Raw genomic sequence first — 14,072 nt, 5'->3', positions numbered from 1 at the left:
CTCAGGAAGGTGAAAGGTTAATATAATCAAAGTCCTATTGTTCTTCCTACAGGAAGTGTGCCTTCCTAAAGCAATTAAGGTCTACTGGAGTGTTTATTCTACAGGGAGGTCAGTTGACTGGGATCTTTCCTAAGAAAATTAAGCTTTATTCTTTATTGGGTGTCATTTAAGATCCCTTACAATCATGCTACATAGGATATTTGTTGAATCGCCATTTCTTCTGATCTAACAATATCCCATCTCCTGCCCACTCTTGGGGAAATGCTAACTGGATGTAGGACTGGTGTTAAGGGATGGTTCCAAACATCTTGTGGTGCTCCAGCTTCTTGACAGGCTGACTGATGTCACCAGGACTCTTCTATTGTCCACAGAAGCCAGAACAGATAATAAGTGAGGATCTACATGTAGTTTGCATAGAATAATATATATTTTGTGAGCACTCTTTTGGCTATATAGCATACAAACTCACACACTGTAAAGGTGGCAATTACTACAGATGAGTGCATTTGCCCACACTATTTTGCTCATAATTCTCTGCAACTTTCTAGCTCAGGTAAACTTTGGATACTCACTAGTGGAAAATTATTCTAAGGAACATTACAATTGAAGATTGCCTCTTTTTCAGATTTGTTACCAAATCTAGAGGAATTAGTAGCTCACATTTTCTTTTACTCACTGAAAGCTTGTTGATACTAGTGTCAGAGATACCAGTGAAGCACTTGTTATTCAAAGCTCTCACTGAAGTCAATGGGAATTTTGCTTGTATAAGGAGGCAGAAGCAGGTTTAGCATACATAGTATTGGAAACTGAGTGGAACGGCATAATTTTTCAAATTAATGGACAAGGTACACTGACTTTAAACTCATAGCAAATCATTAAAAGCTGACAATCGCATTCTCTAAATTTTATAAAAATATACTCAAATATAAAGAACTGTTTTAACTTACTCTTCTCCAAGGTACATCCTGTTGTTGTCTCTCAGGATAGAGATCTAAAACAAAAATTGAAAAAGAACATTTTATATCATCACTGTTTACATTAATTACTATTTGTGAGATATTTTCTGTTTCTATTCACTATCTTTTACATGAAATAGTACTCATTTTCTGCAATAGTCCTTTGAAAAATGCTTATTTGTAACCATTTCAAAGGCTGTATATGGAACTATGTCAATTAATCATAGCATCAGCAATGAAAATACACAAACAACAAAAGGGGAAAAGTGCAACTCCCATTAATGTTACTAGGAATAGCACACAAAAATGGAAGATAAAATAGGCCATTATTAGTTAAAGATTTGGAGATTGTTTACATGAAAATTATTTTTTTCCTCACACATATTCAAGAAGACCTATAAAGTGGTACTGAAGATGCAACTGAAAACAAATTTTATTGTAAGAGTTTTCGGCTAAAGCAGAGAACAATTTTCCATGCCACAAGTGAATGTTTGATACTATTCATAGATCCGAAGGGAAATGGATAAGTGGTCAGAGTGCAAGTGAAAAAGTCCAAAATGCATAATACCCTGTGGATCATAGGTTGTATTAACAATAAAACAATTTATGATGTGACTGACCGTGCAGTTTATCACGGTGCAGTACACTTGTAGATCACATATGAAATAATTCATGTCATTCCTAGCGTCTCTGATACAAGAACTAACATAATTATAATAAACCAAGTAGATGAAAACAGGGGATTAAAATAGACTAAATCTTTTCAACCTGTGTTCACGATACAAATAGCTATGAATTTAGTCAATTTGGAAAAAGACACCAGGAAGTCTGCAGCTGTGCTATCAAGAGTTTTGCCATTTTTAAATATTGCAAAGCTTCAATTAGCAAACAAGTTACATACTTTTCCCTACATAAACACACTTCCTCTGAAATTTTACAGAGTTTTGGACAGTTTTCAAAATGTTTTTGAAGTTCAACTTTAAATACTGTGACTTGATCTTGTCACTTGTTATATTTGTCAAAATGTCTGAAGCTAGGTTTGCTGATCGATATCTACATGGAAGACATTGAAAGAAGTACAGAATGTTCTGTATTAATTTTGGCCTTACATTTGTAAGGGGAGATATATCTGAAATGAAAGATAATTCTAGCAACTTCTTCAAACTCCATTTTTAACCCCAAATTCCTTTTAAGTTAGAAATCTGCCAGATGAGTTCAAGTACACAGCACCTAAATCCCAGAAACCTAACAGTACAAATTGAATGGGCGAGTTTCTCTCCTGGGGAACCTGCAATCTTATTACCATTGTAAATCGAAGCAAAATGCAGGACAATGTAGCACTTTAAAGACTAACAAGATGGTTTATTAGATGATGAGCTTTTGTGGGCCAGACCCACTTCTCAGATCAAATAGTGGAAGAAAGTAGTCACAACCATATATACCAAAGGATACAATTAAAAAAATGAACAAATATGAAAAGGACAAATCACATTGTAGAACAGAAGGGAGATGCGGGGGGGTGGGAAGGGGAAGGAAGGAAGGGAAGTGTCTGTGAATTGCTGATATTAAAGGTAGGGAGAGTGGGATGTTTGTGAGTTAATGGTATTACAGGTGATAATTGGGGAAACTGTCTTGGTAATGGGTGAGAAAGTTCAAATTCTTGTTAAGTCCTTGTTGGCAAGTGTCGAATTTTAACATGAATGACAGTTTGTTAGTCTTTAAAGTGCTACATTGTCCTGCATTTTGCTTCAACTACCTCAGACTAACACGGCTACATTTCTATCACCATTGTAAATCGGGCTTTCACAAACCTTTATAATAGTCTACCCTACACCTACTCTTATTCATAGACAGACCACATGTTTACCTAGAGCACAGAAGGACTCACTTTCCTAGGGACATATCTACCACCTCTTTAATGGCTCCTTTTCATTTGGCCCCTCCTTTCATCCCTCCAAAAGACAGTTGAGGGAATGAGTAGTTTAACCCAGTGATTTTCAAAGTATGGTTCATGGCCCAGTACTGGGTTGCCGAAAGACAGGCACTGGGTCACCGTGTTATAGGGTGACAAGGTGACTACAGTGGTGCTAAGTCCAGCTTCCTGCCTGTTCTGGCACTGTGCATCATGCTGTGCCCTGGAATCAGTCAGCAGCAGGTCAGGTTCCTAGGTGAAGGAAAGTAGCCAACTCTCACAAAATGAAAGAAGTGAAACAGGCAAAAAAAATGAAGCTAATCCCATTTCAAAACAAATCCAAAATGAGTTCCGTACATTTTTGCTCAGCAATACTTGAAGACAAAGGAACTGGTCAACAGGAGTGTGGAGCTAAAGCTTCGGGTGGGGACAGCCTGTGGAGCTGGTCCTGCTGATGGCCATTTCCAGGGTGCAGTGTGGCCCACTGTGCCAGGACAGGAAGGAGGCCTGCCTTACCATCCCACAGCCCCAGTGACCAGGAGCTGCTGGAGGGTAAGCCTGAGCCCCAACAGGCTGGCCCAGCCTGTCATAGCCCTAAGCCCTCCCAAACCCAGAAATCCCTCCTGCACCCTGAACACCTCCTCCCTGTCCCCATCCCATAGCCTGCACCCCTAGACAGAGCCTACGTCCTCTGGGCCCCACCCACATGTCCCAGTCCAGAGTTCCTGGCCACATACTAAACCCTCTGCCTTACCCCTCCAGCATATACCCCAAACACCTCATCTCTGGCCCCACCCCAGAGCCCACAACCCTAGACAAAGCCTTCATCCCTCACACTCTTCCTCACTCCAAACCCCTCATACGCATCCTGGAGCCTGCACTCCAGTCAGAAGATAAAATTATGCTGGGGCTGGGCATCAACAATTTTCTTCAGCTGGGTCATGAGAAAAAAACCTTTGAAAATCACTCTCTTAACCTACAGGTAGTTTAATAGTGGTTTTCCACATGTTTTCCCTCCCTCTCCACCCATCCACTTCCCAGGCGAGGGGTGAAGCGACTACTTGTTTGGAGAAGCAAGTTTAGGAACCGTCAGCAACAACAAGTGAGGAGTTTGAAAGTAGGAGAGAAACCATAGCAAGATGGAGAGGGAGACCCCCAGCAGTTAAGAGCAAGGTTGAGCTCTGAAGAGTGATGTGGCACTAACTTCCTTCTCCATTTTATTGATCATTTAGTAGAAATGAACAAGTCTTAATGCCAACTGCTTGGAATGTTATTTTCAGCTTGAAAGAACAAAGCTTCTTCTGATTTCATTTACACTAATTTAAAGCAGAAATTAGTCCACTGAAGTCAAGGGTATTACATTTGTGTAAATGAGCTCAGAATCTGCCCTTAGCTGTCCAGGAACTTTAAACCAATTGATGGATTTTGAACAGTTGTAGGGCTAGGTAATATCACGCAAACATGAAGAGAGCCAGAATTATTGTTATTGATAATCTTTTATGGTGTTCTAAATGCATGTGGCATTGTAAATGTAGTAAGTCAGTGCCAAAGAGTTAATAGGATTATTTCCACGCCATCTATAATACAAAAGCTTCAGAGGGGTAGCCGAGTTAGTCTGTAACAGGAAAAACATAAACAACAACAAATAGTCTAGTAGCACTTTAAAGACTAACAAAGCATGTAGATGGTATCATGAGCTTTCATGGGCACAGCCCAGTTCTTCTGATGACAATAGTGTTAGATATCCAGATCCAAGAATAAATAAGGGAAGGAGAGAGCGGGGGAGAAGGAAAAAGAAGGGGGAAAAAGGAGGAAAAAAGGGGGGAGAGGAAGAAAAAAAGAGAGACAGTGAGTAGATAAGCTTCAAAGGGGTAGCCGAGTTAGTTTGTAACAGGAAAAACTTAAAAAACAAATAGTCTAGTAGCACCCCCTCCCCTTCACTTATTTATTCTTTTATCTGGATTTCTAACACTCCTGTCATCTGAAGAAGTGGGTTGTGCCCACGAAAGCTCATGATACCATCTACATGTTTTGTTAGTCTTTAAGGTGCTACTAGACTATTTGTTGTTTTTTTAAATCTATAATACAGTCATGTGTTCATATTCTTTTACAAGAAAAATGTTATTGCAGTGAATTCAAAACTTTATGAAACAAATTGATGACAATATGTATGAAATTACATTAAAAAACCTTTTCATTATTTTAACCCATCATTTTGATTACAATCAACCTGTTCACTTCTGTACAGTGACATAAATACAAATCCAGTAATGTTTTGTTGAGAGAAAGTAAAGACAAATGTAAAATGAAAGTAAAGACATCTGCAGGTGCAACTTACAAACTAACAATTGCCCATGTTTCTCTCCCAGGAGAACAAGTTTGTTTATATGATGAACATCTGTGTTGCAGATGAAAGGCACTGGATAAAATGTAAGCATTAATAATTATTAGGCACCTTATTAGTTATGATTTTTGGCATTTACTTTAAACCTGCTGCTGTATTTTTCTAGAATTCCAGTGCTATTAAGATAATATTTTCAGAGGCATAAACAATAATTCAGTGCCTCAATTAACTTTCAATGAATATTAGATATTTCTATCTTTGAAAAACCTTTCCTTTAAAAACTAAGGGAACATTTTTCAAAAACACCATCGTTTCTCATTGTAAATTAAAGAGATTTTGTCTCTTAAGGCTCAGATTTTTCTAAATATTCAGGCATTGTTGTACCCAGTGTTGCAGTGCCTACATGATTTAAGAACATCTAATTTCAGTGATTTTCAATGAGATTTGCACTCTTTAGAGTCCTGATCTCATCGAAAATCACTTTTCAAAATGAGATTTATGGTCCTAAATCATTTAGGTGATGCAACACTGAGCAGAGCAATACCTGAACACTTTAAAATTATGGGTCTTCAACATATTTTATTTTACATTTGTTAAATCCTCTTTTTCCCTAAGGCTATGTGTATACAGCATCATTATTTCTGAATATTTCACACTTCTCCAAAATAACAAAGATTGGGTCTACACTGAAGGTCATTATTTCGAAACAATGGCAAACTGGAGGAATTCTTATTCTGACTCCTTTAACCCTCATTTCATGAGGAGTAAAGGAAGTCAAAGGAAGAGTGGTCTTTCTTTGACTTCCTGCTGTGTAGACAGCGCTAAAAGCCGAATTAAGCTATTCCAACTTAAGCTACACAATTGACATTGCTCAAGTTGAGTAGCTTAATTCGACTATAGCCCCACTGTGTAGATGTGCCCTAATAGAATAATATGTTACTAAGCAAAATGCTGAAGATAGCAAGAAATCCAGGGCAACATTTTGCCCCAACTGACATTCATGGGGTAGCAAAGGAATAAGTACATTGTGGTAAGAGTTTCCCCACCCCTTCAAAGTTGTAAGTCCCATGTATTTTGAAAAATATGGTTTTAGGGAATTTTCTGCATTACTTGATTTACTAAAAGTATACAATGCACCCACTCCCAATTGCTGGTAAATTGGTAAAGCAGCTTACATGCAGTGACTAACGGAATGTTAAAAATAAAAACAGAACAAACTTTTTTTTCTTAAAGATTGTGTGAAGGGAAATTAGAATGTTTTCCATGGTTATTATTTTGTTAAGGTTTAAATTTGTATTTTTTAAATATCTCCCAATGATGACAGATTTCTACTTAGAACCTATTGGCTATCCTTTTCTATTTATAAGTTAGGCACCTAGCTGCTTTTACAAGTCCCACTATTTCTAGATACCAAAATACCTTTGAAAGTCTCCATTCCACAGTTCAGATTTAAAGAAATGGTGACATAGCTTGACAAATATTTGTAAAATCAGGAGTTATGATGAGACTTTTTAATAGGCACAGGGTATGAGACATCTTAATCAAAATATTCTTCCCATAGAAGTGGGGGTAGTGGGAGACTTCATAGATTCCAAGGTCAGAAGAACCATTATGATCATCTAGTATGAACTCATGTATAACACAGGCCATAGAACTTCCCAAAAATAATTCCTATAGCATATCTTTTAGGGAAAAAAACCTGTTCAATCTACATTAAAAATTTCCAGCAATGGAGAATCCACCATGATCCTCGGTTATTTAGTCCAATGGCTAATTACTTTCATTATTAAAAATTAATACATTTCCATTTTGAATTTGTCTAACTTCAACTTCCAGCCATTGGATTATATTGTATCTTTTTCTGCCAGACTGAAGAGGCCCTGATTAAATATTTGTTTCCCAAATAGATACTGCTAGATTGTATTCAAGTGACCCCTTAAGGTTCTCTTTGTTAAATTAAATAAATTGAGCTCCTTCAGTCCATCACTACAAGGTGTTTTCCATTCCTTTAATCATTCTAACAGCTCTTCTCTGAATCCTCTTCAATTTATCAAAATCCTTCTTGATCTGTGGACATCAGACTGGACACACTATATCAGCAGTGGTCACACCACTGCCAAAGCAGTGGTCACACCAGTGCCAATCAAGATTCCCATTTTATGTACTTTATGACTGCATTGGTTCTTTTGGTCACATGTTTAGTTATCCACCATGACACCCAAGTTTCTTTCAGAGTCACTGTTTCTCGGGATAGAGTCCCCTTTCCTGTAAATATATCCTATATTCTGTGTACACATTTATATTTATCCATATTAAAATGCACATTGTTTGTTTATACCCAGTTTACCAAGTGATCCAGATCACTCTCAATCCGTGACCTTTCCTCTTCATTATTTAATACTCTGTCAATTTTTGAGTCAGCACATGTGGTCTGGGGTACTCTATTGATATATGATGGAGACACGAATATGTTTCAATACACTGAAGGCCACTGGGAAAAAGTTGGCTGTATTTACAGAATGTAATTTCTCTAATACATTTGCAACTGGGGTCTTCAAATCAAATCTGTATGTGTGAACTTATATGCATAAGCTGACGGGTGTCACTTAACAGTTCATAATATTTACTATCTATCAAATGTTAGTGAGATGGAGAAAAAACTATCAAAATTAAACCACTCTTGAAAGTACACTCAATTACTATCAAAAGACTTAAAGTATTTAACCTTTAAAGCAAGAATGTTTGCCTGGTATTGATTTATTAGGAATTACAAGCTAAGAAAACATGCTGTGTTTCACTTTGTTGATTGCCTTCAAGGATCTTTTTCTTTACAAAGGCCAGCCATCTAGGGAATACTTAATTCCTCAGAATAGCTTGTCAATTAAAGGCAAATATACACAGTGAAAAAGCAGAGGGGAGGGGTTGGGAGAAAGTTAACTAGAGAATTATTTTGAATATCAAAAGCTTTCTTGTTGGAGCTGCGAATTAAATGGCACCAATTGCCAAACTTAGCACATTTCAAACACTTGCAGAGTGAACATTAATAGAGGAAGCAAGAAAGATAATATTTTCAGTGCTGTATGTCCATATGCAAATGTAATCATATTCAAGAAAAAAATAAGGCATATTGGATCAAACAGTGTCATTAGATACAAGCAACAATTCCCACTGATGTTACCATGAACTCAAAACTGTAAACTGACCTCACTGGGAATTAAATTTCTGTATTATATCCACAAGCAGAATTTGTTCCTTTAAATATTATCTAGCTTACAGTAGAATTACAGCTCAGACTAGCTACTTCCATGATTCTAGGATGCATTAACAGGAGTATTGTGAGCAAGACATGAGAAGTCATTCTTCCACTCTACTCTGAGCTGATTAGGCCTTAGTTGGAGAATTGTATCCAGTTCTGGGCACCACATTTTAAGAAAGATATGGAGAAATTGGAAAACATCCAGAGAAGAGCAATAAAAATGATTAAAGGTCTAGAAAACATGAGCTATGAGGCAAGGTTGAAGGAACTGGGCTTGTTTAGTTTGGAAAAGAGAATACTGAAAGGGGACATGAAACCGGTTTTCAGGTATCTAAAAGGGTGTCACAGGGAGGAGGGGAGGAAATTGTTCTCCTTGACCTCTGATAATAGGACAAGAAGCAATAGGCTTAAACTGCAGCAAGGGAGGTTTAAGTTGGACATTAGGAAACACGTCATAACTGTCAGGGTGGCAAACACTGGAATAAGTTGCCTAGGGTGGTTTTGGAATCTCCATCACTGGAGATATTTAAGATCAGGTTAGACAGACATCTATCAGGGATGATATAAGACCATGCTTGGTGCTGCTGTAAGGGCAGCGGACTTGATGGTCTCTCAAAATCCCTTCCAGTTCTAGTATTCTGTGATTCTATGATTACATTTATATAAACATCTACTTCTTACTAATAGGTATCTCAAACATAAGTGACTAAATATGTGGCAATCCACACAAAAATTATCTTTATAATGATTCTTTAACCCTGTAGTGTTGATCACAATACATTCCACCAAAATATTTAATATTTAGTGAAAATGCAATGTAGTCTTTTTATATAAAGGATGTTAGAAGAAAATCAAGCAACTGCTGACGGACAAATTATGAAAATCAGAAATCAGTCCTCCATTTTCCACCTTTGCTAAAATAACTCCAACCAGTACAAAGTAATATAGAAGACACATGCATAAACAAAGAGCAAATCACAAAAGATTTTTCTGGTATCAACAATCATTCACTGCCGAGGCTCATTAAAGAACCATAGGGGCAGCTATCTACCCATTTTATCACAACATATATCAATAATCAAAGATAGCATTCAGTAAACTTAAAAGTGCTTTTCCACTCTGCTTTTTGAAATTTAAATATGGAAGAGAGGTATTTTAATTCTCTGTTACCCATCCCAGAAACTCTTGACAGCCACCAGTTATGCAATTGCATCCCGTTCCAATATCTGTCATTCTATACAGAAACAGTGGAGAAATATGTTAGCTCGAAACTTCTGTTAAATTTAACAATGTACACATTTTGATTTTCAAATATTAGCTTTCAGGTGGAAGCTTGAAAGTTAACAGCTCAGAAATGAATGGGGGCTATTGTTTCAAGTTGCCCGCCGACATGGACACATTGCTATGTCAGTTTAGGTTTAATTTTCTGAAGATTATCTTGACAATCATAAGCTAGAAACCTTTTAAAATATACATTTAAATTGTGTAGCACCATTAGGATGTGAATAAAAGGAGCATAATTGTGCAGCTATGTAATCATGCCATCTCAGGCCTCCTTTGTGTGTAAATGATAATAAAAGTGAGTCCATATTCATAGTATCTGAACTTGCAAACACAACAATTCTTTGAAAAATAAAAACCCTACTATTACGCACATAAGCCTGTGAGTCAGTGACTAGGGTGCGTGCGACCAGGAGCAGCTAACAGGGAGTTTGGAGAGGGAGTTCTCCAGGTAAAAGAGGAGTAAATACGGGACCCTTGTGGTAAGTGGCTGTCTCTAGAGTGTGTTTGTGTGTGGGGGAGGGAGGTTATTTGCTGTGTGCTGAGCTTGTGTTTGTCTGTTTGGTTTGTTTGTTTGTTTGAAGGAGCTTCTAAAAGGTTTGAAATCTAGAAGCCTCTGTTAATTGGCTGAGCCTGAGTCAGGGGGATGGGCTATTAGGACTTTATAAAGGTGTGAGTCAGCCACCAGGGAGCTTGTGAACAGGAGCAGCTAACAGGGAGTTTGGAGAGAGAATTTAGAGGGGGAGGTTAGAGGGCACTAGTGACTTCTGGGTTTCTTTAAACATAACTTTTATAATCTACATACTAGACATTTAATAAGCCCAGTTTATATTTAAACTTATTCATAAGAAAAATGGAGACAGAAGCCCAGCAGCAAAATGGGGGCTATCCTGTTTATTGCGTCAAGTGTCACATGTATGATTACCTATCCTGTGGGTGGGTGGCGAATGTGTGCACCCGTTGCAAGGAGCTCCTGACCCTTAGAGACCAAGTTTGGCCTTTGGAGGCCAGGGTGGCTGAACTGGAGGAGCTAAGGGAGGTAGAGAGATATGTTGATGAGACTTTCTGAGACACTGTAGTACTGTACCACCTCCAGTCTGAGAGCCCCAGTGCCCTTAAAGAGGATGAAAGTCTCAAGGGAACAGAGCATTCAACGGGAGCAGAGGGAAACCATCCCGTAGTTGGTACCCTCCTCCCAGAGGATGTTGCGGTATCCTCTCGCACTGAGGATACCTCTGAGGGGGAAGGAATGCCAGCTGTTAGGAAGAGGCAGGTGATAGTAGTGGGTGATTTGATCACTAGAAACGTAGATAGTTGAGTTTTTGATGACTGGGAGAACCGTATGGTCAATTGCTGGCCTAGTGCGAAGGTTGCGGATCTCTCGAGGCATCTAGATAGACTTATGTGTAGTGCTGGGGAGGAGCCGGTGGTCGTGGTACATGTAGGTACCAATGACGTAGGGAAGGGTAGAAGAGATGTCTTGGAGGCCAAATTTAGGTTGCTAGGAAAGAGACTGAAATCCAGGACCTCTATGGTGGCATTCTCGGAAATGCTTCCAATTCCACATGCAGGACCAGGTAGGCAGGCAGAGCTTCAGAGTCTCAATGCGTGGATGAGACGATGGTGTAGGAAGAGGGGTTTGGCTTTATTAGGAACTGGGGACACTTTTGGGAGAGGGGGAGCCTATACAGGAAGGATGGGCTCCACCTAACCCAGGGTGGAACCAGACTGCTGGCACTAAACATTAAAAAGGCTGTAGAGTAGTTTTTAAAGTAAGAGATGAGGGAAAGCCGATTGGTGCAGAGATGCACGTAAATCAGATGGGGACTTCTCTTAGGAGAGAATCCATTGATAGAGATTCTCTAAGCTGTAGTCAGAAAGAGAGGAGGGGAGAGGACAAACCATGGGCCAGAGCAGAGAAATAATCACATATAAAGGAATCCAATGCATCAGGGAAGAGCAGACAAATAACCAGTGGCAAATTTTTAAAGTGCTTCTACAAAATGCTAGGAGTCTGACTAATACGATGGGTGAACTAGAGTACCTCATATTAAAGGAGGAGATTGACATAATAGGCATCACTGAAACCTGGTGGTGAGGAAAATCTGTGGGACACAATCATACCGGGATATAAAATATATTGGAAGGATAGAGCGGGCCAGGTGGGTGTCGGAATAGCACTGTATGTGAAAGATAATGTAGAATCAAATGAAATAAAAATATTAAATGAATCAACATGTTCAATAGAATCGCTATGGATAGTAATTCCATGCTCCAATAATAAGAAATTAGCAGTAGTATATTACTTACCACCTGATCAGGACAGCGATACCGACATTAAAATGCTGAGGGAGATTAGAGAGGCTACCAAAATAAAGAACTCTATAATAATGGGGGGTTTAAATTATCCCCATATTGACTGGATACATGTCACCTCAGGAAGAGAAGCAGAGATAAAATTTCTCAATGGCTTAAATGACTGCTTCTTGGAGCAGCTGGTACAGGAATCCACAAGGGGGGAGGCAATTCTCGATTTAGTCTTGAGTGGATCACAGTATCGGGTCCAGGAGATAACCATTACAGGACCGCTTGCGAATAGTGACCATAATATAACAACATTTAACATTCCTGTGATGGGAAGAATACCTCAGCAGTCCAGCACTCTGGCATTTAATTTCAAAAAGGGGAATTACACAAAAATGAGGAGGTTAGTTAAACGGAAATTAAAAAGCACAATGACTAGAGCCAAATCCCTGCAAGCTGTATGGAAACTTTTTAAAGACACCATAATAGTGTTAACCTGCAAGGGTCAGTCCTGGGACCAATCCTTTTCAATTTATTTATGAATGATCTGGAGAAAGGGGTAAGCAGTGAGGTGGTAAAGTTTGTGGATGATACCAAACTGTTTAGGATAGTCAAGACAGAAGCAGACTGTGAGGGACTCCAAAAAGATCTCACCAAACTCAGTGATTGGGCAACAAAATGGCAAATAAAATTTAATGTGGATAAATGTAAAGTAATGCACATCGGGAAAAATAACCCCAACTATACGTACAGTATGATGGGGGCTAATTTTGCTATGACAAATCAGGAAAGAGATCTTGGAGTTATCGTGGATAGTTCTCTGAAAACTTCCACACAGTGTGCAGCGGTGGTCAAAAAGGCAAATAGGATGCTAGGAATTATTAAGAATGGGATAGAAAATAAGACACTGAATATCTTACTGCCCCTGTATAAAACTATGGTGCACCCACATCTTGAATACTGTGTACAGATGTGGTCTCCTCACCTCAAAAAAGATATTTTGGCCTTGAAAAGGGTTCAGAAAAGGACAACTAAAATGATTAGGGGTTTGGAACGGGTTCCATATGAAGAGAGGATAAAGCGACTGGGACTTTTCAGTTTAGAAAAGAGGAGACTGGGGGGGGGGATATGATAGAGGTATATAAAATCAGGAGTGGTGTGGAGTGGGCGGATAAAGAAAAGCTATTTATTAGTTCTCATAATAGAAGAACTAGAGGACACCAAATGAAATTAATGGGTAGCAGGTTTAAAACTAATAAAAGAAAGTTCTTCTTCACACAGCGTGTAGTCAACCTGTGGAACCCCTTGCCAGAGGAGGCTGTGAAGGCTAGGACTATGACGGTATGTCTACACTACAAACTTAATTCGAACTAACGGATGTTAGTTCGAATTAACTTTGATAGGTGCTACACTAGCGCTCCGCTAGTTCGAACTTAATTCGAACTAGCGGAGCATTTAGTTCGAACTAGGTAAACCTCATTGTACGAGGACTAAGCCTAGTTCGAACTTACTAGTTTGAATTAAGGGGTGTGTAGCCCCTTAATTCGAACTAGTGGGAGGCTAGCCCTCCCCAGCTTTCCCTGGTTGCCACTCTGGCCAACACCAGGGAAACTCTATTGCCCCCCTCCCGGCCCCCTTAAAGGGGCACGGGCTGACTACGGTGCCCGTGCCAGGTGCAAGCCTGCCAGGACCCAGCCAGCACACCCTGCACCTGGCACGGCTTGAGCCAGCCACCCGATGCCCCCCAGCCCTCCGCCTCTTCCCGGGACCAGGCTGGCGGCTCCCGGGAGCTAGCCCGGGACCACAAGAGGCGGGCACCCGCCTGGGCTAGTGAGGACATCATGGACCTCATCCACGACCTCTGCACTAGGCACAGGAAAGTGGCTGTCTAGGGCAAGAGAGCTGCCAGCCTGGCCACCCAGGAGCAGGTGTGCATGAAAATCAAGGTGGCCCACTGAGACCCCCGACCCTGAGCCCTGAGCTTACAATGGCCGTCCTGGGTCAGACCAAAGGTCCATT

At 39.6% G+C, this 14,072-nt stretch overlaps 1 protein-coding gene across 3 annotated transcripts in view; it reads right to left on the bottom strand.

Moving 5' to 3' along the window:
* The window catches only part of PTPRD (protein tyrosine phosphatase receptor type D), a 1,795,899-nt gene that overhangs the window by 1,202,182 nt on the left and 579,645 nt on the right, over positions 1-14,072 (bottom strand). For all 3 annotated transcript variants that reach the window (XM_075931585.2, XM_075931586.2, XM_075931588.2), the window contains exon 5: positions 948-991. The gene's annotated coding sequence lies outside the window, so the exon portion shown is untranslated. The remainder of the gene's footprint in view (positions 1-947; positions 992-14,072) is intronic.

Source organism: Pelodiscus sinensis, chromosome 6 (genome assembly GCF_052426305.1).
Source record: "Pelodiscus sinensis isolate ZL-2025 chromosome 6, ASM5242630v1, whole genome shotgun sequence".
Lineage (NCBI taxonomy): Eukaryota > Metazoa > Chordata > Testudines > Trionychidae > Pelodiscus > Pelodiscus sinensis.
This window is presented reverse-complemented; position numbering and strand designations above follow the sequence as displayed.